Source organism: Onychostruthus taczanowskii, unplaced genomic scaffold (assembly GCF_017590055.1).
Source record: "Onychostruthus taczanowskii isolate IOZ18803 unplaced genomic scaffold, ASM1759005v1 scaffold290, whole genome shotgun sequence".
NCBI lineage: Eukaryota > Metazoa > Chordata > Aves > Passeriformes > Passeridae > Onychostruthus > Onychostruthus taczanowskii.
The window spans coordinates 3898-11193 of record NW_024500240.1 but is presented as its reverse complement, the minus strand read 5'-3'; positions in this window follow the sequence as shown (position 1 = coordinate 11193).

Genomic DNA, 7296 nt, shown 5'->3' with positions numbered 1-7296 from the left:
AGCGGGGCTGCTGGGCGGCGCGGCGGCTCCCCGGGGGCCGGGGCCGGGCCCGGGCCCCGCGGGGCCGTGGTTAATATGTAATTCGGAGCATATGGTATTTTCCAAAGGCGGGCAGCAGCGCGGAGCCCGGGGGCCGGGGCCGGGGTGCAAATAACGCTGGATGACTCGCGGGGCCGGGCGCGGAGGGCCACGGTGATGGGCTCCTCGCTGGCTAATATTTGCTCTTCAAATATTTTACTTGAAAGGTTTACAACGTTGTTTTTTTTTTTTAATCTTCCAAGAAGGGGCCATCTGTGCCGGTGCCTCGCCTGGAGCACACCGGGGAGTCCCCGCCGGGGCCCAGCCGCCACCCCCGGGGCTGCCTTCTATTTGTTCAGCACCCAAAATAAATTAAATCGATGTAATAAAAGCGAAGGTGGATTTATGATTGAATCCCATATGTCCGTGTTTGCTTTGCGGGAGAGACGCGGGAGCGAAGCCCCTCGGGGGGCTCCGCCGGGTGCCCCCCGGGAATGCTCCGGGCGCGGGGACGCGGCGGGGCCGTGCTGTCCGCCGGCCGCAGGTGCTGAAACACCGCCGCTCACCCGGCACCGAGCCCGAGCCCGGCCCGGGGGACCCCGAGAGCCCCCCGAGTCCCGACGGAGCCCCCCGGGCCGGGCGTGTGCCGGGCGCGGTCACATCGGGCCGCCCCTTCCTCCCCGGCCTCCTCTCCCTCCTGCGCTGACATCACGGCCCCGCCGCCGGCACCGAGCGCCCGCCCGGCTCCCGGCACGGTCCGGTCCAGCTCCCCCGAGGCTCCACAGGTACCCCCTGCGCCGCCCCCGGCACTCCCGCTCTGCCGAGCGTCTTTCCCTGCGTGTGGAAGCTGCAGGAATTGCTGCAGGAATTGGTGGGGAGCGGGCTGGAACCTGGAGAAGCCCCGGGGTCCCCGGCAGGTACCGGCTCTGGCCCGGCCTCGCTGCTCCCCGCCGGCTCCTTGTCCCTGCGCCGCACGGGAACCGAGCTCATCCCGGCCCGGGGCTCCCCGGTACCACAGGGGCACCGAGGGCTCGCAGCCCGGCTTTCCCGGCGCTCCCGGTACCATCCAGGGGCACCGAGGGCTCGCAGCCCGGCTTTCCCAGCGCTCCCGGTACCATCCAGGGCACCGAGGGCTCGCAGCCCGGCTTTCCCGGCGCTACCGGTACCACCGGGAGCACCGAGGGCTCGCAGCCCGGCTTTCCCGGCTCTCTCGGTACCATCCAGGGCACCGAGGGTTCGCAGCCCGGCTTTAACAACGCTCCCGGTACCATCCAGGGGCACCGAGGGCTCGCAGCCCGGCTTTCCCGGCGCTACCGGTACCACCGGGAGCACCGAGGGCTCGCAGCCCGGCTTTCCCGGCGCTACCGGTACCACCGGGAGCACCGAGGGCTCGCAGCCCGGCTTTCCCGGCGCTACCGGTACCACCGGGAGCACCGAGGGCTCGCAGCCCGGCTTTCCCGGCGCTACCGGTACCACCGGGAGCACCGAGGGCTCGCAGCCCGGCTTTCCCGGCGCTACCGGTACCACCGGGAGCACCGAGGGCTCGCAGCCCGGCTTTCCCGGCGCTACCGGTACCACCGGGAGCACCGAGGGCTCGCAGCCCGGCTTTCCCGGCGCTACCGGTACCACCGGGAGCACCGAGGGCTCGCAGCCCGGCTTTCCCGGCGCTCCCGGCTCCCCGTGGGGAAAGGAATCCCTGTGTCACCTGCGGGCACAGCGCGGGCCGAGCCGGGGAGTGCGGGGGGCTGCGGGGGGACCCGTGTCCTGCTCCTCCCTTCCTTCCCTCCCTCCCGGAGCAGCCTCCGCGCATCGCCCCGGGGCGATCCATCCCTCTCCGCGCCCGGCTTTGCCGCTCCCCTGCGGGAAACCTGCGGGCTTGTCCCTCTTGTTGGATTTATTTGGCTTTTCCTGAGTTTCCGAGGGTCGCCAAACTCCCTCAGGCTGTGCAGGGAAGAGATCTGTGGCAGGGAAAGCCCCACCCTGGGGGTGTCGGGAGGGATTTAGGATGTTCCAGGTGGAACTGGGGGCTCTGGCAAGGCCGTGGGGGGAGCAGCAGCCGCCAGGCTCGGTGGCAGCTCCGTGGCTCCGCTGCTGCTCAGGCAGGAGAGGCACTGGCACCGGCATCCCTGTGGGAATCCCTGCTGGGAAATCCTGTGGAGCCAGGCTGGGAGAGCTGGGGGTGACCAACCTGGAGACAGAAAGGCTCTGGGGAGAGCTCAGAGCCCCTGGCAGGGCCTGAAGGGGCTCCAGGAGAGCTGCAGAGGGACTGGGGACAAGGGATGGACAGGACACAGGGAATGGCTCCCAGTGCCAGAGGGCAGCCATGGATGGGATCTTGGCCATGAGGAATTCCTGGCTGGGAGGGTGGTGGGCATGGGGGAACCCTCCATTCCCTGTGGATCCCGGCACTCAGCTGGGCTGGGGACCCCCCTGTCCCCCGCGGGGTGTCCGGGGAGCTCTGCAGGCTCTGGGACGTGGCTCAGCCACCCCGGCTCCGTTCCGTGCCAGTGGCTGCTCGGTGCAGGCAGCACCGGCAGCATTCCCGGTGTCTCCCGAGCCTCCCCAGAGCCCTGTGACCTCTTTTCCGGGTTTTTATCCCCTGGAGCACAAGAACCTCCCAAGCTGCCCCCAAGTGTTCCCATCCCCTGCCCCAAGACTGCTGCCCTTGTCCCTCCTCCTCGCAGCAGGGTCGTGGCTGAGCCCCGGACAGCGGCGCTGATTTATCCGGCCCCGCAGCATCCCCCGCGTCCCACGGGGCATTCCCAGGCACCCACAGCCCCCTGCAGCCTCTCCACCATGCAGCACCGAGGTGAGGAACGCGGCGGCTCCGGGCGCGGTGTCCCGGTGTTCCCGGCGGGACTCGGGATGTGCCGCGCCACCGTTCCCTGCTCCGGCACAGCCGCCCATTCCGCCGCGGCTCCGCAGGGCCCTCCCGGCCCTGGGGACATCCAGCCCCCAGCCTGTCACCCCCTGCCCTTCCCAAATTCTCCCCGTGCTCTTCCAGGCGGCGTTTTTCCTGCTTGCTGGGGCCGCAGCCCCCATTCCCTGCCTGCACGCACCCCCAGCACTTCGCGTCCCCCTGCAGACCCCCTCAGCTCCCCCTGCCCAGCCCCGCAGACCCCCTCAGCTCCCCCTGCTCTTTCTTCCTCCCCGCTGCCGTCCTGGGAAGCCCCCGGGGGGGCAGCACCGGCAGCCCCGCTGCCCCCCAGCCCTGTCCCGCTCCCCAGGGCCCAGCGGGGTGAACCAGCTCGGGGGGCTCTTCCTGAACGGCCGCCCCCTCCCCACGTGCAAGAGGCAGAGAATCATCGCGCTGGCGGCGAGCGGCGCCCGCAGCTCCGACATCTCCCGCAGCCTCAAGGTGAGCCCGGCCCGGGGCTGGGGGTCTCCCGCCCCTTCCAAACCCTCCCGGCGCTGAAGTTCTGTCCGCAGGTGTCCAACGGCTGCGTCAGCAAAATCCTGGGGCGCTACTACCGCACGGGGGCCGTGGGGCCCAAGGCTGCGGGGGGCAGCAAGCCCCGCATGGCCACCCCCGCCGTGGTGGCCAGGATCGCGCGGCTGAAGCTGGAGCAGCCCGGGCTCTTCGCCTGGGAGATCCGCCGGCAGCTGCACGCCGAGGGAATCTGCGCCAGCAGCGGCATCCCCAGCGTGAGTCCGGCCGGAGACCCCCGGGGCCGCGGGAGGTGGGAATGGTGCACAGGGGAGGGGTCGGGCGGTGGGAATGTGCACAAGGGAAGGGTCGGGGCGGTGGGAATGTGCACAGGGGAGGGGTCGGGGCGGTGGGAATGTGCACAGGGGAGGGGTCGGGGCGGTGGGAAGGGTCCGGGTCAGTGGGAAGGGCTCGGGGAATGGGAAGGAGCCACAGGGAAGGGCTCGGGGATGGGAAGCAGCCACAGGGAAGGGCTCGGGGATGGGAAGCAGCCACAGGGAAGGGCTCGGGGATGGGAAGGAGCCACAGGGAAGGGCTCGGGGATGGGAAGGAGCCACAGGGAAGGGCTCGGGGAAGGGAAGGAGACACAGGGAAGGGCTCGGCGCCTGGTGAGACGCGGAGCTGGAGCGGGTGGGGAGGGGAAGGCAGATCGCTCCTTCCCAGCGGCAGCAGAGCCCCGAGCGCCACCCCCGAGCCCGGCGGCCTCCTCGGGCCGCGGGACACCGCGGTGGCTCCGTGACAAGTGTCCCTGCGGGGCGGGGAGCGCTGTGCTTCCCGAGGACAGGCCCGCCCTGCCGGTGCCCCGCCGTGCCAGCCGCCTCCCGTTAGATTCTGTCGGTGCCCGGGATTCCGGGGTCCTGGATCACAAACCGGGAGCAGACGGGCTCGGCCCCGGCTCCGGAGAGCATCCCAGAGACAGCTCCGGGACACCGCCTCCATTGCCGTCCCCCCGCAGCCCCGGGGGTCCCGGCACATCCCCTCTCCCCTGCCCAGGTCTCCTCCATCAACCGCGTGCTCAGGACCCTGCCCAGCGACCTGCGGCTGGCGGCCGAGCCCCGGGACCCGCGGCCACGGGGTGAGCCTCGCCCCAAAGCCCGGACCCCTCCTGAGCCCCCCGGCCCCTCCGGGGAGCCCCCAGCACCTGGTCCGCCCCCAGCTTCTGCCCTTGTGTCCCCGCAGTGTCCCCTCCGGCCGTGCCGCAGCCCCCCGCGGCCCCGGGGAGCCAGGAGCCCCCGCCGGGCCCCGGGCACCGGAGCGGCGGCAGGAGCCGGACCGTGTTCTCCCGGCAGCAGCAGGAGGCTCTGGAGGAAGGTGCGCTCCCCGCGGGATGCGAGCGGCACCGAGCGGGGCTGCTCCGGGGGGGAACGTCCCTCGTGTCCCTGTGGGCGGCACGGCCATCGCCGCGGGGCCCCAAACCGCCCCGGAGCACCCCAAACCGCCCCAGAGCAGCGCAGAGCACAGCAGAGCACCCCAAACCTCCCCAGAGCACCCCAGAACATCCCAAACCGCCCCAGAGCACCCCAAACCTCCCCAGAGCACCCCAAACCTCTCCAGAGCACCGCAGAGCACAGCAGAGCACCCCAAACCGCCCCAGAGCACCCCAAACCGCCCCAGAGCACCCCAGAGCACCCCAACCAACCCCAGAGCACCCCAGAGCACAGCAGAGCACCCCAAACCACCCCAGAACATCCCAACCCACCCCAGAGCACCGCAGAGCACCCCAAACCTCCCTAGACCACCGCAGAGCACAGCAAACCTCCCCAGAGAACCCCAGAGCACCCCAAAGCACCTCAAACCACCCCAAACAACCCCAGACTACCCCAACCCAAACCAGAGCACCCCAAACCGCCCCAGAGCACCCCAAACCGCTGCAGACACACCCTGTTATCTCCTGCCCGGGTGCCGGGGGTGGCTGCCCTGACCCGGGCCCGCTCACCCCGATGTCCCTTGCAGAGTTCCGGAGGGGACAGTACCCGGACACCGCCACCCGGGAGAGCCTGGCCGCGGCCACCCAGCTCCCCGAGACCACCGTCAGGGTAAGGGGGACCCCCGGAGGGGCCGCCGGGACCGGGGCCGCCAGCCACATTCCATGGCACACTCTCTGGCACACTCTCTGGCACACCTGGCACATTCCCTGGCACACTCCCTGGCACACTCCATGGCACACTCCCTGGCACAGCTGGCACACGCCCCTCGCACGTTCCTCCCAGCAGCCCCAGCCCCACATCCCTGTGCCCTGCCGAGCCTCCCCCGGTGCACGGCAGCCCCTTCCCCTCCAGCCCAGAGCACTGCCGGCCTCTGCGTGCCCAGGCAGTGCCAGCGGCGAGTCCGCCGTGCCAGGGCAGCGCTGCCCGCCCGCGGGCACCCCGCAGCAGGGCAGGGCACACACGAGAGCAGCGGCGAGGGTCCCGTGCCCGGTGCCGGGGACACGCCCGGAGCCTGCTGTGTGCTTCCCATGAGTGGGAAGATGCAGGATCAAAGCTTTCCTCTGCCCAGGACCGTGCCCATTCCAGGGATGGAGCCCCCTGTCCCTGTCCGTGTCCGTGTTTGGGATCAAAGCCTTCCTCTGCCCAGGACCGTGCCCATTCCCGGGATGGAGCCCCTCGTCCCTGCCCGCGTCCGTGTTTGGGATCAAAGCTTTCCTCTGCCCAGGACCGTGCCCATTCCAGGGATGGAGCCCCTCGTCCCTGCCCGTGTCCGTGTTTGGGATCAAAGCTTTCCTCTGCCCAGAATCAAACCCTTTCCTCCGCCCATGCCCACGTGCATGCCGGCCATCCGGACGCGGGCATCCTTTTGCCCACGCCCGTGCCCATGGCTGGGATGGAGCCCCCTTCTCTGCCCGTGTCCCGGCCGTGTCCCCTTCGCTCCCGGGCTGTGGCGAGTCTCCCGGGGCTCAGAGCTGTGCCGAGGGGCCGTGGGGCGGGCGGGGGGCGGCAGCCTCAGCTCCGGCCCTCTCCCCAGGTCTGGTTCTCGAACCGCCGAGCCAAGTGGCGACGGGAGAGCAAGCGGCAGCTGGAGGCTGGCGGCGCAGGTGACAGCCCGGGGACCGAGGGGACGGGACGTGGGACCTGCCCCGGAGGAGGGGGTGCGGCCCTGGGAGGGAGCGCGGCTGACATTTGGCGCTGGGACCCCGGGGGTTGCTGCCCGGAGCCCCGCCGGGAGCTGGGGAAAGGCCACGGCGCTCCCGGTGCGCCCCGGTGAGCCGGGGCCCGAGCCAGGACATTGTCCCCGCCCGTGCCCACGCAGGCTCCTGGAGCGACTGGATCCCGCCCGCTGCCGGTCCCTCCGCCGCCGCGGCCGCCGCACGGGTAGGACATGGCCGGTCCCGGGGTGCTGGGGACACCCCAACAAGCTCGGGCACGCTCTGGAGCCCGCGCTGCCGCGGGGAGCCCCGTCTGCCCGTCCCCTCGGGGTGACCCGGTCCCGGCGCAGCCCAGGGACACGGCGCTCTCTGGTCCGCAGCAGCCCCTCCCGGACTCCCCCGCGGGCTCGGCGCAGCCCCTCCACGGCCTCGCCGCCCACCCGCGCCCCCCGGCCCCGCTGCACCTCTGCGCCTCCGGGCCCTGCGCCTGGGACGACGCTTGCTGCGGTACGAGCGGCCGGCCTCGGCCACGGGCAGCGCGGGAGCTTCGGGGGCTGGGGGGTCCCCTGGGTGTCCCCTCCCAGGGCGATGCCTGAGCCCCGTGTCCATCCCGCAGGTCTGCCTCCCGGCGGGACCCCCGCCCCAGCGCCCTGGCAGCCCCTGGAGAGCTCCCCCTTCGCCCTGCTGCCCCCCGGGCTCACCCCGCTGCCAGCCTGGGGCCTGGAGCCCCTCTGAGCCCCCGGTGCCACCGACCCGCATCCGCCCCCCC